This window comes from Bubalus bubalis, chromosome 18 (genome assembly GCF_019923935.1).
Source record: "Bubalus bubalis isolate 160015118507 breed Murrah chromosome 18, NDDB_SH_1, whole genome shotgun sequence".
NCBI lineage: Eukaryota > Metazoa > Chordata > Mammalia > Artiodactyla > Bovidae > Bubalus > Bubalus bubalis.
In genome coordinates, this window is record NC_059174.1 from 56,706,415 (window position 1) to 56,722,538 (window position 16,124).

Below are 16,124 nucleotides of genomic sequence, written 5' to 3' on the forward strand. Positions count from 1 at the left end.
TTCTCTTCTCAAAACTCTCCAAACGGTTCTCATCTCACTCAAGAGTAAAAGGCAAAGTTCTGCATAACATGGTCCATTCCCTCCATTCCCTTTCCTTGTCTGATCTCATCCCCTACCACTCTACAGAAACTCTACATCAAAGAGCAGTCTTCCCCTTCTCAGGAACCTTTCTCGAGAAGCACATGCCGTTTTTGTTTTTGGCCATGACACACAGCCAGCATGTGGGATCTTAGTTCCCCCAGGAAGGATCAAACCCGGGCCTTCTACATCGGCAGCACAGAGTCCTAACCACTGGACCACCAGAGAAGTCCCAAGAAGCACATGCCTTTGTGATGGCACTCTTCATTCATTCTTTCAGTCAACCAACATGTTTGAGCATCTCCTTTATGCCAGGGACTATTTTAGGGTTTTAGCAGTAAGCAAGAATGACACAATCCCTGTCCTCAAAAATCAAGCTGATGGTGAGCATAACTTGATAACTGTAAATACAATGAAGAAAAAGAACCCAGGACAGCACGATAGGAATTATGGGATGGGGGACAATGGGGAAACAGTTTAGATAGGGTGGTCAAAGAAGGCTTCTTGGAGGAAGTGACATTTGAGCAGAAACCTAGAGGAAGGAAAGCCAGGCCACGCAGGGGGAAGGAAAATTGCAGGTTGAGGGAACAGCAACTGCAAAGCTTGAGGAGTTTAGCATGGTTAAGAGAGAGAAAAAAAAAGTGAGCTGCTGAAGGGCAGTGAAGGGAGACTGGCATGAGACAAGGTCAGATACCAGGTGGGCTCAGCTCCTAAAAGGCACAAGGAGGAATATGAATGCAATTCCATTGGAGTGTATTAAGAGGCGTGACTGTAAACTGATTAGTTTGGTGTTGAGTTCCCTCTGGCTGCTGTGTGGAAAATGGACCACATGAGGGGCTAGAGCGAAAGCACAGAGACCAGTGGGAGACCACGCAGCCAGTCAGAAAGTGTGATAATGGCTTAGCCCAGGGGGGCAGCTCTGGAGATCCTTACTGTACTGAGCATAGATTCTGGGGTGAAATGATAGTATTTTCTCTTCTTCACACCCTACAGCCATCCCGTTTTTGCACTGCCATTTTTATTCCCTTTTCCTTTCTCCAATTTAAAACTGCATTTGGGTGTTGGGATGAGCCCTGTCTGGGTCCTGGCCCAGGCTTGGCCAGTAAATCACTAAATAACCTTGGTCAACTATCTTACCCTCTCTGGGTTTTTTTTTTTTCTTTCTTTTTTAATCTACATTTATCTATTTGACTCCATGGCATCTTAGTTGCGGCTCATGGGATCTAGTTCCCTGCCCAGGGATCAAACGGAGCCTCCCTCCATTGGGAGCACAGAGTCTTAGCCACTGGAACACAAGGGAAGTCCCTCCTTTTATTTCTTCATCTATAATATGAGTGAGCTTGATTGCTTGAGATGTAATGATTAGCCAAGCTCTAAAATTGATTTCTTCTTGCTCCTCTCTGCCAGCCTTTAGAGGTGAGTTGAGTGACTCCTCATGCACCCTCTTTTCCCCTTTCCTTCTATTTCCCTTCATCCGTCACCTCTCCTCTCAATTTTACCTTTGTCTCTGGTTCCAAGGGCCCCAGACGGTTCTTTGACCTCAGCACACCTCTGTCTGTATATTTCCGAAGCAGAGTGCAAGAGATGCAGCGACCTTTCCAGACTTGGTAAGGGCAGGACTGACTTTTGGATGACTGACCTACTTAGGAGCCTGGAAAACGAATTTTCAAGAGAAATCAAGGACTAACAGTGAAACCGATTAGCTGGCTTACACGCAGGATAACTGTATGACTAATGACTGAGTGCCTGGTAGGGGGATCAGCTTATTAGGAAGCTGATTTACAGGGAGCCTAATTGGACTGATTAACAGGGCAGGCTGTGAAGGGGGTGGATTATCCGATTAAATGATTTATGAGGGGACTCACTGCAGACTCATCAGGGCACTAGCCTGATCCTCCGTTGACATAGAGACTGACGGTCTTATTGGCAGATTGGTGATCCCCTGGCTGCTCTTCAGGCTGACCGGGTGACCCACTTGGTGGCAGGCTGACGAATACAGAGACAGGCACCGGTGAACTGACCGACTAGCTGGTGAGCTGGCTCTCAGGGAGCCTCCCAACCTGATCCAGAATTGGCCCCGGGGGCCTCTCAGGCCAGACAGCCACCTTGGGAGGCCTCACCCACCTCCGGCGCCTAACTGTCCAAGGGTCACAGTGACTGACAGAGATGCCCGACTCTCATGGAAGCCCAGTTCGGCCAGTGCCAGAGCAGGTTCTCCACTCAACAACTGACAGGAGAGCCAACAGCCGGAGTGCAGCCCCATGAGGCCTCGTGAGGCCCCACGACGACCTAAGTATCTACAAAAAGAAGGCTGTGTGGGAACCATCCTAGATCCTGGCTGCGTGCCTCTTGAGCCTGTGACGTAAGAGTATACCCGGCAGCCAATCAGCGACTGCACGGGCCTGCCTCCCAGCCAATCAGTGACTGAGTGGTTTAGTTTGGAGCCTGAGAGGGAGGGTTGATGCTTAGAAAGAATTATTAGCGATGTACCCTTGTTATGGAGAAGGCAATGGCATCCCACTCCAGTACTTTTGCCTAGAAAATCCCATGGACGGAGGAGCCTGGTAGGCTGCAGTCCATGGGGTCGCTAAGAGTCGGACACGACTGAGCGACTTCACTTTCACTTTTCACTTTCATGCATTGGAGAAGGAAATGGCAACCCACTCCAGTGTTCTTGCCTGGAGAATCCCAGAGACGGCGGAGCCTGGTGGGCTGACGTCTGTTAGGTGGCAGAGAGTCGGACACGACTGAAGCGACTTAGCAGCAGCAGCAGCAGCAGCAGCACCCTTGTTTATAATGACATAATTTGAAATTATTTGAAAACCAAAATGAATGTCATTCAACTCTCAAATAATCCATACTATGCTTCGTTTCTAGTGTGTATGCAAATGTAAGCTTTTGATGGTTTGTGCTTCAAAGAGAAGAGAAGCCCTTCTATATTGTGTTGCAACCATTTATATCTATTCTCCATTAGAAGATGGACACCTTAATGTAGAATATACAATGAACATCTAACTGGAGGTGTTTGTTATTCGTGTGGAATATCCTTGGAGGTCACCATGATGTAAGTGATCATGGAATCTTTTCATGTATTAAAGTAAGACAGATTGGTTCTAAATTGTCAATACTTATGTCACCTGATTTGTGAGGAGAACACAATGACAGCTCACTAAAATATTGAGGTTATGTTTATAATATCACCAGAAGTCACGAACGTTAGTTGACAACGCTGAAATAAAGACAGCTTCTGTGACAACCTAGAAATGTATGGGAAACCCTTCCTGAAAAAGTCATATAATTAGTGTGTGTCTGTTTACTAGCTTCTGTTTTGTAAATCACAGAAATCACAATTCTCAGATTGTTATATCAGGAAACTAAATAGCTTTCTCTACACTTGTAATTTGTCTTTTAATCAATGATCACACAGTGAATTGTAAAATGTTTTATTTCAACTATGTGTAAAATTAAGACATGCTAATTAATAAAAAGTGAATGGTTTTTATTTTTTATTTTAATGAAGTGTTCACCCACCACCACCATTAACCTCTCCCACCTTATTAAAGGTTTCAGGAAGAGATAACAACAATAAACTATTTGGTAGCACAGAGAGATGGCATCTGTAGAAATTAGTTTCCTTACTGGCTTTAAATCTCTAATTGTCATATATTTCCCACCATTTCTACACTGTATCTTTTCCCCTCTCTGTAACTGCAGGGACATTGTGGTGGTTCTAATAAGAAGGATCATAATTGTTGAGAGTCTACCTGAACTGCTCCATGCTGTTGCTGCCTCAGCATCTATCTGGGGAGCAGGCAGCCTGCAGGTCCTTGAACTCACACCAGCCAGTCCTGTGAGCACCTCCACTAGGTGACCCCCTTCCTTGAGACCATCAGTCTTGAGGAACCCCAGGGTCTACTTCACAGGCCCCCCTTCAATGACACCCTCACAGCGCTTACTAGATTCCTGCTCTTTTTGGTTTGAATGGACCCATCCATGCTTGGCCTGGGGAGCCCACAGCACTTCACTCAGGGTCACTTAGAAAGGCCTGAATCCCAGTTACTGCCTCTTTCTGTGCCTGGTTCTCACCTTGACCTCCCTAAGAAATCCCTTCCCTAAACCCTACCCGACAGAGAAGTCTCAGGTGTGCTGAGTGTAAGGGCTCGACCTCAGGGCTCCTGAATGTGCGTCGTGAGGGAGAAACATCAGAACAAACAGGGAATTTGCTAAAAACTCATTTCCTGGCCCCACTTCAGACCTGCAGATTCATAACTTCTTAAGAGTGGGGACCTGACCTCAAGGGATTGTATACACTGAACTGGTTCAGAAAGAATCTCTTTATCCAAGCGGTTTCCACCTGGTTTCCTATCAGGATCACGTGACCAGTGTTAAGCGATAACCTCCCTGGTGCCCTCCCCACAGAGTTTTCTCTTGGTCCTGTGGGAGCATCAGTGTGGTTTGTAGGAAGTGCTCCAGGGGCTTCTAAGGGGAGGCCTGGGTTAAGGATGTGGCTCCTGGTCCATTTGTGAGAGCTGAGGCCCAGCTTCAGTCTGAGGAGAGGCAGCAGGGTTGGCCTAGCTGGATTTGGACTGGGGTAGTCAGTCAGCTCACACGGTCTGTGTGAGCCAAGGGTTAGGAGCTCTCTCTGAGGAGAGAACAATCAAGAAATAAGTTCACAGGCTGGTCTCTAGGTAGGAAGTGATTGTTCCCGAATCTCTCCTGAGACAGGACAGGGGAGGTGGGCCTTTTCAGCTTTTCAAGGTCCTTCTGTCTGTAGGTGAAGTGGTTGCAGGCTATAGAGCTGTGCGGATGCCTTTGAAGGTATTTTCTCAAGATGCAGAGGTGTGTTTGCTACATAACATCCCGAGAGAAGACAGAGCAGGAGGAAGAAGAGGAGGAAATGGCAGCTTCTCAGGTACATGTCCTGTCCTGGGTCTGGGGCTGTGTCTGCTTTTCCTCCTGAAATGCCTGGACTGAGAGAACCTACAAACCTTTAAATTCTCTACTCATATTTTTTTTTGTCCTGGGATGTTTGTTTTCAACTATTTACTTTTTCCTACAATAGTGAAGACCAGCTCTTCTCCCTGATGTCCCAGAGCCTTTTCTTCATTGTCTGTATCCCAGCTTTCTATAGAAAATGAATTCTCAGAGTGAATTAGTGATGAATTCTCAAAGTGAATTAGTGACTTTCAACTGATGAATATATTCCCTTTGTGAGAGATCAACATGGAGAGGCACTGGTATCCAAGATTCCCATGGGGATGTGGTTTGGTGTTGGGCTCTTAGGGAAGTAGAGGAAATGCAGTGATGACTTTACATCTGGATGCAACTTCAGCTCTTTAGAACAGAAAGAAAATGCAGGTATAAATAGATGAACTCAGTAATCCAGAATTTTTCAGATAATTTTGAAACAAAAAATAATCGTGTAATGTCTATATTATTAAAATGACTCGCTGTTAAAATATACTCATAGGATACAGAACAGGGGAGGTATATATGAAGTGAAATTTTTAGAAACTGACATTTTTCAGGGTCAATTCAGATCACTGCTACCATTTATCCCATTACACTGCATGTTACCTCAATCAGGTACTTCTGTGAGATTCCAGCATTATGATGTTCACATTTTTTTTCTCTTTATCTTTAATAAAGATTTAGGATGATTTAGTGAGGGACATGCATAAGCCACCAGTTATGGTAGAAATCCGTACCTTCTTAGTCTATCTTTGCTTTGAATAATGAACACACCTGTGTTTAGTAGGGATATTGGATTTTGGGAGTGGAGGTTTCCTTACTCAAGCCCAGGTCCGGTAGTTTCCGTTACACTCCATCCTCATATCTCAGACATGATTTTATCACCTCTTTTTATTTTCCAAAGCACTTACAATCATCATATTCCTAATGTTAAATTTCTAAATTATAGCTCAACACAAGTGATACAGATTTTGAAAGAAACAAAGGACTCTCATTTAGAGTCCTAATTTATTTCATATTGGTATGTGTGTTTGCATGTTAGTGTATTTTAAAAATACAGATTATCATCCACAAAAAATGATGAGATTTAACCAGTGAAAAATAATCTTGATTTTATTGAATTGAATATTTTTTATCACTTTTAAAATATATATAGTTCCCATTTTAGTGTAGGTGTGTGCATGGAAATGTTAACCTATTTGATCTATTTTTGGACTATGTTCTTGATGTTCTTCCCAATTACCTACACTTGTCTACACATTTATTAGGGTTGTCTCTGTATATTTCTCTGTTCTTTTTATTTTTTCTTTTTTTGTACTATGAAAGTATGATAACACATTTACAGGAGACATGTACACAGAACAAAGTTACATATAGTTCCACTATATAATACATTTGTCTTTTTAAGTAGATAAATTAAGATTTTTAGTTGGAGTTTCAATATCAAGCTCTCCAAAGTTAATGGAATATTCATTCTAAAATGAGTGGATTATGATTTATTAAAGTTAATTTAATTTAATTTCTAAAAGTAGAAGAATATAGTTAGACCTGAAAAGCACCATGAACCAATTCAACATAATTAAGATTTATATAATTCATACACAACAGTAGGATACAAATTCTATTTGACTTCCAATAGCCTGTAAACAGGAGAAGGCGGTGGCGACCCACTCCAGTGCTCTTGCCTGGAAACTCCCATGGATGGAGGAACCTGGTGGGCTGCAGTCCATGGGGTCGTGAAGAGTCGGACATGAGTAAACGACTTCACTTTCACTTTTCACTTTCATGCATTGGAGAAGGAAATGGCAACCCACTCCAGCATTCTTGCCTGGAGAATCCCAGGGACAGAGGACCCTGGTGGGCTGCCGTCTGTGGGGTCACACAGAGTCGGACACGACTGAAGTGACTTAGCAGCAGCAGCAGCAGCCTGTAAACTAGGAGACACTGGAAGATATGTGCTAAGTCACTTCAGTTGTATCTGACTCTTTGTGACCCCATGGACTATAGCCTCCCAGGCTCTTCTATCCATGGGATTCTCCAGGCAAGAATACTGGAGTGGGTTGCCATTTTCTTCTCCAACTAGAACATATCTTGGTACATAAAACAAGGTACAAAAATTTCATGGTCTAAAGTTTTTGAAATCATAGAGTCTGTTCTCTTATCAATGTGGAATTGTCTTAGAACAAATATCAAAAGATGTTTTCAAGTGCAGTCTGACATTTACCAAGAGAGATCCTTGACTTAGCCATTGAAAACCTCAATAAAGTTAGAAGGCAGAAAAGAAATGTGTTTTTTAAAAATAAATTCTAGTCCATATCAACTAAAGAAAACCCAAGCTCTACCATTTACTGAATACCTGACAAAATATTCTAAAATAAGTGTTACAGCAATGTTATTGATCTAAATTATTTATGTGGCTCATTCAAGACTATGTAAAAACTTTTAGAAAGATATATGGTATATACTAAATATCAACAGGACTGTTTTTATCTATGCTTACTATTCAATTAAACCTGTAAAATCTGTGAAACATGTACAGTTCAATATTAACTATGACTTCTTACCTGGCTGTTCAAGTCTTTGCAATCCCATGGACTATACAGTCCATGGAATTCTCCAGGCCAGAATACTGAAGTGGGTAGCTGTTCCCTTCTCCAGGGGATCTTCTCAACCCAGGGATTGAACCTAGGTCTCCCACATTGCAGGCGGATTCTTTACCAGCTGAGCCACCAGAGAAGTCCTACCTGGCTGTTCTACCTCTGTGCTACTCACAATGCCATTCATGAACCTGAGATTCAGTTAGAAGTGAGCTGGTTAAAGAACAACAAGTCTGGCCCCACTCCAGAATTCCTGAATTAGAATCTCCTTTTAAAAACTATTCCCAGTTTGGTTGATAGACAATTTATCCTGTATAACACAAGAACAACACTCTAAGTAAACCTGCCTCTATAGATCACATCATACCATAGTTTTTCTCCCAGATAAAAAGGATCTCTACAGTAGTTTTGTGAATCGTATACCATCTTCTTTTTTTCTGGGGTTAGAAATATGGTACAGACTATTAGTGTGGAAAATTTTATTTTTGTGTAATACCAGACATTCTCCTGAATCAAAATCATTTCTCTTGCTGGTTTCATCTTGGGTCACATAAGGAAGTGACAGCCATAAGGCATCTGTACTTTGTATTTCAGGGATGGCTGACATTCCAGGATGTGGCCGTAGACTTCACCCAAGAGGAGAGGGAGTGCCTGGACCTTGGTCAGCAGGAGTTGACAGGGACGTGATGTTAGAGAACTATGGGAACCTGGCCTCCTTGGGTGAGGATAACTGCCTTCCAGAATCCCTTATCCACCCACTGGGTTATGGTTCCTGAATTTCTAGAATGTCTCCTGGAATCTTCTGCTTCTTATAATAGAGTTTCAGATCCCTGCTTTCTAGGAAAAGAATGGGAGTTTGTGAGGTTAGAAAGACGTCATGATGATTCTTTATTATTCCAACCTTCCTCTTTCTTGAGATAATCTGCATCCTTCTCTCTAGATTACTAGGAATTTTATAAGTTAATAGTGGTATAAAATAGTTGTATCCTCATCTTTACTACTAACTTTTCCCTAGTAGTACTAGACCAGAATCCCAGGATCTGTTCTTTATGTTTTTGTTAGTGTTTATAGGTGTTTTCAATAAAGTATTTGGGGAAATCAGTTTTCTAGGCTGTGTCAATATTCTACCACACCTTGTCTTCTCACCTGAATACATATTGGAATGGAAACTGATGAATCTCCTTTTTCTGATGAACAGGACTTGTGTCTCTAAGCCAGACCTGGTCACCTTTCTGGAGCAAATGAAGGATTCCAGGAATATAAGGAGAATGGAGACAACACCCATATTCCCAGGTATGTCTGAATGGATGGAGCATATGACAGGTGAGAGGTCCAAGGATCAGTGAGGAAGTCATCCTTTGTCATGTGGTTTGGGAAGATCTGCTTCAGTGGAAATGATTTTGGAGAAGTCTGGGTTTATTTCTGTTGCTGTCATAGATGGATATCACCTTCCTCATTCTGTCTCTTTAATCATTCATGAATTCATCTCCAGTGATTACTTTTCTCATTCACAATGAGAACTGAAATTCTCCCCTTGGCCTGTGACAACCTGCATGAGTTGGCTGCTCTTTCATTTCTTGGGGATCCTAGGAAAACTGTGTTCATTTCTGAGTAACTCTATGACACTCCTTTTAAAGTTCGTTTCTACCTCTAGACAGAAGTGTTTGGGTGGAGTTGTAGACAAACTGCCAAGTTCTAGAAATACTGGGGACAGACATTTGTTTTCTGCTTTATAATTTCTAATCCACTGGAAACTATAAATATGGCCTTATAAATTTCATACTCAAATAATTTCTTCACTGCATAAAGCCAAATCTCTCTAAAATGAGAAAATACAAATCCCAGGTTTATTTCAAAGTTTCTTCTTTCTTTATATGAACTCATGTTCAATATCTTAAGTGTATTTGCCCCAATTCTTCAATGTTAAAATACTTTAATATATTCATTTAACTCAAAGAATGTTAAAATAAATTGGCATGAGAGCTTAGAACATTTTCTTCCATATTTTTTCTGGTTGTTTCTCACTATTAAGCTTTTTAGATTATGTGAAGAAATCTTTAAAAAAATTTTATTTGCATGTAGCTGTTTTACATTGTGCTGCTGTATAGCAAAGAGAATCATATATATATATACACTTTTTTAGATTTCCTCTCCACTTAGGTCTCCACAGAGCACTGAGTAGAGTTCCCTGTGTTCTTACCACATTTTTAAAGTCTCACTTCTTATTTAATTTCATAAGAACTACTACTTTTATTAAGTTTATCTTGTTTGTTATGAAGCATCTCAGCACTTTATCCTATACATCCTCACTTTCTGATTAGCTCTATGCCAATATCACTTATGATTTTTAGATTCAAACATCTAATAGAATATGCTCAAGTAAAAACACATGTGGTAAAAAGTGGGTTAAAGAATTAATAGGCACCTAGTAATTGTGAAAATGTTTGGTATCTCAATTTAAGATTACTTAAAGTAAATGATTACTTAAAGTAATCATTAGATTGTAATCATTAGTAATCATTAGATTAACTATCTATTCTTAATTTAGTTGTTCTTACAACATATTTCTTTTTCATTCTTCATCTCATTTTGTGAAATTTTCTGTGCTTGTGGTCTCAGACTCTGGCCTGGTCCAGCTCCCTCAAGTACAAGCTCACAAAGTCTCCAGCTGCTAAAGCTACACCTATCAGGACTGTGGGCGTCCTTATTGTCTTATCAGGCTTTCTGTAGGTGCTGAGTTGACAAAGCCAATTGTGGGGGTATAAAATCGTGGTCTGTGCAGCTGTGAGATGTCACTTTTCTTCCTTAGATGCATGACCCTGGGGCTCAGCTGTGTTTTCCGCCCCCTCAGTGCGCGTGGGCCACCCACAGGCACCTGCTCCTCGGGCTGCCCTGGAGCACAGGAGTCCACCCTGGTGGCGAGGGTCATAGGGGAGGAGGCAGCAGCTGGGGTTGTGAGATCACCCAACCCTGTGGGAGTCCTTGCTAGTGCCTGGCCAGGAGGGGCTGGCATAGGAGGAGAGGGGCTGCAATGGTGGGTCTTCCCTTTGGGCATCACTCAACAACGCTGCTCTCCTTCTCTGGTGGTTCAGGCTTCCTCCACAAGCATTCCCGTTTGCAGAGCTCCTCCCTCCCTCCTGTCCCCTCAGGATGTCTCCTCACAGCCAGCCGCAGTCCTCTGCCTGGGTCTGCTCTCCAATCCCCACGTTCCAGCACCCAGCCCTTGTGTGCAATGGTGGACTCCCCTCTCAGGCTTGGGGAGCAGGGCTGTGGTTAGTACCATCTGTAGAGGTCTCACTCTCTCCTGCCTGCCTCTAACAGGTGCTGCCTTCTCTTCCCAAAAGAGAATGAGGCTCCCTTCTGTCCCAGTGAGCTCCCCCAGGGGTTGCAGGTCCCATCCCACTTCCTCTCCTCTTCCCTTTCCGTCATTTTCTTTGGTCCCACCTGGCTAAACAGAATCTTTCTTGCCCTTTTAGGTGTCCATGGTCCTCTGCTAGCGTTCAGGAGGAGCTCCATGAGACTTAATCCATTTCTAGATGTATTGATGCATTTATGTAGAAAGATGAATTCCATGTCTTCCTAATCCTCTGTCATTTTGACTCCTTCCTTCTCTGTTTCATTCTTAATCTAGCTAAGGGTGTATCAGTTTTATGTAAATTGTAAACTATATTCACTGAGAATAGTAAGTAGAATAACTTGCTATTTGCCCTTTCAGCTGCATTCTTCTCTACACACCCCGTGTGTGATGCCAAGAAATCCAGGCTTCAAAGATTTATGTCCAATAGAAAAACCTATAAATATATGAAATATTTTACCTTGTAAATTTACATTTAATGAAAGACTGGGAACATACAAGGGCATGTGAAGGGCAGAGAGGATGTTATGATGGACATAACCCATCTGGGACAGTTTCTCATAATGTAAACATTACTGCCAAGAGAAATCAACTTTGTGAATCAAACTGGGAAAAACACCAATTTAAGTCATTAACATCTGCAGAGAAGTGTATGTTTGTCAGCAAAGACCCACATCGTTTTTTGACATATACATGTTCTCTGAAAGGAACTGTGGAAAATCTGGAAAGTCATCTAGTCTCTTCTGCAGATAATCATTCAAACCACTCTAAATGCAATATTCAATTAAACATACATTCAAATATGTCTGAAGACCAGAAATTTAAAAATGAGGGAAAAGATTCCCAGTGTAATCAACTTGAGAGATCCTTTAGCAAGGGTTCAGTATTCTTCAAACAACAGATTTTTTTTCCCTTTTCTAAAATCTGCAATGTTGATAATAATGGAAGAGACTTTATTCAAACATCAATGGTCAATGCATATGGGGGTGTAGTTAATGCGGGACAACTTTTCATGTGTTGTAAAATGAGTAAGGCTTTAAGAAAGAGCTCTACCCCCAATAATTACAAGAGTCTTTGTGATGGAGTTAGAAAGTATTTATTCAATGAAACTGGACATAACATTGACCAAGGCTCAAGTCTCATGAAACACCAGGGAAATCAATTTTTAGACAATGATTCTGGAAGTAATAAATGTAGGAATATATTTATCAAAGAGCAGATGTTTCTCTGTATAAAAGTGCGGATATTGGAAAGAAGGCTTATAATTGTAGTGAATATAGTAATGTTTGTAATCAGTCTTGTAAACTTAGACAACAGCAGAGTATTGAGAATGTGGAGAAACATTACAAGAGTAACCCATATGAGAAAATAGTCACTAAATCATTAAATCTAAGTAGTCATAGGAAAATCCATACAGAAAGGAAGCCTTTCAAATGTACAGAGTGTGGCAAAGCCTTTATCTGTGCCTCGTGTCTTACTCAACATCAACAAACCCATACTGGGGAGAGACCTTATAAATGTAAGGAATGTGGCAAAGTCTATACCTGTTGCTCAAATCTTACTCAACATCAGGTAATTCATACTGGAGAAAAGCCTTACAGATGTAGAGAATGTGGCAAAGCCTTTAATAGGTGTTCATATCTCACTATGCATCAGCGAATTCATATAGGGGATACGCTATACAAATGTAGAGAGTGTGCCAAAGCCTTTATCTGTGGCTCACATCTTATTCAACATCAGCAAATTCATACTGAAAAGAAGCCTTATAAATGCACAGAATGTGACAAGTCTTTTAAGCAGCGTGGAAGCCTAACTCAATGTCAGACAATTCATACTGAGGAGAAGCAGTATAAATGTACAGAGTGTGGCAAAGCCTTTAAGCACAGCTCAAGTCTTACTCAACATCAGCGAATCCATACTGGAGAGAGACCTTATAAATGTAAATATTGTGGCAAAGCCTTTAATTGTAAATCACATCTTACTCAACATAACCAAATTCATCCTACAAGGAAGGCTTATAAATGTACTGAATGTGGTAAAGCCTTTAATCAGAAGTCAAGTCTTTCTAGACATCAGATAATTCATACTTGGAGAGAAACCTTATAAATGTAAGGATTGTGGCAAAATCTAACCAAATTTCAAGCCTTACTCAACATCAGCAAATTCACATTGGGCAGAAATCATCCAGATGCAAAGAAACGTGGCAAAACCTTTACCCAAAGCTCAAGTCTTGGTCAACATCAGAGAATTCATCCTTCAGAGAAACTTAAAAACCTAAACATAAGGAAAGTGGCAAAGGCTTTAATCACTCTCACCTCACTCAACATCAGAGAACACATATTGGAGAGAAACTCTAGTAATATAATAAGTGATGAAAGAGGTTTGTCCTAAATACACACTTTAGAAAACGTGAGCCTGTGTTTATACCAGAAAGATATGTGAATGATGTAAAAACAGATGTAGGAAAGTATTTAATCAATAATCAAATCTAAATAAGTATCAGAGAATGTGTACTAGAAAGCATTTCGTCAGTTGCCTTCTCTGAATTCACTCTAAAGGAGAATTACTGTATATGAACTTACGTTTTTGATGGCTGATGCCCCAAACATAAGAGAAGCCCTTGTGTATTGAGTGGGCATAATTTATATTTGTTCTTCATTAGAAGATTAAGGACACAGGAATGCAAAATGTACAGTGAACATCTAAATGGAGGCGTTCTGTCATTGAAGTCTAACATCCCTGGAGGTCACCATGATGTCAGTGATCAGGGAATGATTCTGTGTATTAAAGTAAGGCAGGTTTGTTCTAAGTTTTCACTAGTTATGTCACTTGTTTTTTAAGGATGAAACAACGACAGTTTGCTGAAATCTTGGTATATCTTTATAATATCACCGAAATCTTGATGTATCTTGATAATATCCACAGTTCACTGAAATCTTGATGTATCTTGATAATATCCACAGTTCACTGAAATCTTGATGTATCTTGATAATATCCACAGTTCACTGAAATCTTGATGTATCTTGATAATATCCACAGTTCACTGAAATCTTGATGTATCTTGATAATATCCACAGTTCACTGAAATCTTGATGTATCTTGATAATATCCACAGTTCACTGAAATCTTGATGTATCTTGATAATATCAACAGAAATATATCAATAATAACAGTTCACTGAAATCTTGATATATCTTTGTAGTATCTTTATAATATCAACAGAATATTAGTTGACATGGCTGAAATAATGCCATCTTCTTTAATATCCTAGAAAAGTATAGGACACCTTTCCTGGAAAGGTCATATGATTAACATAGGTTCCTGTTTATGAAACAATTAGCTTCCATTCTGTACACCATAGAAATACTTTTCTCAGATAATTATATCAAAGGCATGAATATCTTTCTCTGCTTGTAATCAGTTATTTTGATCAAGGATCCCACAGTGAACTGTAAAAGGTTTTATGTCAACTGTATGTGCTATTAATATATGTTAATTAATAAAACTGAGTGGTCTTTAGTGTTACAGTTGATGTGGAATGAAGTGTTAACCCACCACCAACTTTAACTTCTCCCACCTTGTTTAAGGTTGCAGGGAAGAAATCAAGCATAAACGATTTGCTAGCACAGAGGGATGGCATCTACAGAAATTAATTTCCTTACTGCCCTTAACCCTCAAATGATGTCACGTATTTTCCATAATTTCTACACTGTACCTTCCCCCGCCCCTTCTCTGTAACTGCTGGGACATGGTGACGGTTCTAATAAGAAGGACCATACAGAGGACTGTTGAGAGCCTCCTTGACTGCTCCGTGCTGTTGCTGCCTCAGTGTCTGTCTGGGGAGCAGGCAGCCTGCAGGTCCTTGAACTCACACCAGCCAGTCCTGTGAGCACCTGCACTAGGTGACCCCATTCCTTGATATCAGCAGTCTGGCTGAACCCCAGGGTCTACTGCACAGGCCCCGCTTCAATGACACTCTCACAGCACTCACCAGAATCCTGCTCCTCTTGGTTTGAATGGACCCATCCACGCTCAGCCTGGGGAGCCCACAGCACTTCACCCAGGGTCCCTTAGATAGGCCTGAACCCCAAGTACTGGAGCTTTCTCTGCCTGGTTCTAGCCTTGAGCTCCCTCAGGGGGCCCTCAAGGTTTGCTGTTAATTCACTCAAGACCTTGAGTAATAAACTCATCTGCATCAATTTCCATTGTGCTTTTTTGTTGAACTGGGACTCTCCATTCCTGCTGGAGGTTCCTTTTAACAAATGTAAATTTAAGAGAGTCACAAAAATATAATTAAAGCCATATTTATCAAAATCTGGAATCATATTTATACAATTTTATGCTATCTATTTCTTTGCACATGTTCTTTGTCTCAACCTATGGAACACAGTATTTCATGGCTTTGACCTACACTGAATGCAAAATGTAAATATATGAAGGTATATTTTAAGAGTATGAAACCTAAGAAGAAGAGCAGTGTGGGTATATGTGTTTATACACATGTCTTTTGCAGAGTTTAGAAATGTTAAATCAAAACTGGTCACTTCAAAAGTTTTGATGAGTTACTAACTAAAAACCTTAGATTCATAAAGTAAATCTAATTTGTTTACTTTTCATTGAATTCATTTCTCCCATATTTCATGAATCCTTGTTTTGAGATTCTTTCCATGCAGATCCCGTTTTGCTTACTGCCCTGTTAATTATGAAAAATCTATTTTGTGGGTTGTTTTTTTTAGTTCAAAATTTATGAACTTTACTTATCTGCTCAAGGATTTTAAGAATAGCTTTTATTAAATTTCATGGAGGTCAGAAATTAGTTTTAAGATGAGATTAATTTCCCCATGAGCATATTAATTTGATTTTGTTTAATATGTTCCATTCCTTCCTTCTTAATTTGAGAGGAACACTAAGAGAATCTTTTTTTTTCTGATTGTTTCTTTCATTTCTTATAATTGACTTCATCAGGGTTAAACAGTTTATTGTGACAATTGATCAGGAGAAAATCTGGAAATTTCATAAGTAATTGTGTTGCTTAGGCAATTATAACAGTGAACAAATACACTGAAGCTGATGGGTGCATGATAGAGTATCTGTAATTAAAAGAAAAATAATTCAGGGTCTTC

The 16,124-nt window shown here is 40.5% G+C and overlaps 3 long non-coding RNA genes across 3 annotated transcripts in view; 1 reads left to right on the plus strand and 2 right to left on the minus strand.

Moving 5' to 3' along the window:
- The window catches only part of LOC123330268, a 64,401-nt gene extending 48,754 nt beyond the window's left edge, over positions 1-15,647 (minus strand). The window contains exon 1 of the long non-coding RNA XR_006640180.1: positions 14,993-15,647. This is a non-coding gene — a long non-coding RNA (uncharacterized LOC123330268). The remainder of the gene's footprint in view (positions 1-14,992) is intronic.
- On the minus strand, positions 1,261-2,670 carry LOC123465107. The gene is made up of 2 exons (XR_006640185.1): positions 1,995-2,670; positions 1,261-1,729 (listed from the first exon to the last, which is right to left on the minus strand). It is a non-coding gene; the product is annotated as an uncharacterized LOC123465107 (long non-coding RNA).
- On the plus strand, positions 4,464-14,528 carry LOC112577729. The gene is made up of 4 exons (XR_006546063.2): positions 4,464-4,990; positions 8,241-8,366; positions 8,845-8,939; positions 11,362-14,528. It is a non-coding gene; the product is annotated as an uncharacterized LOC112577729 (long non-coding RNA).
- Positions 15,648-16,124: the final 477 nt, after the last annotated feature.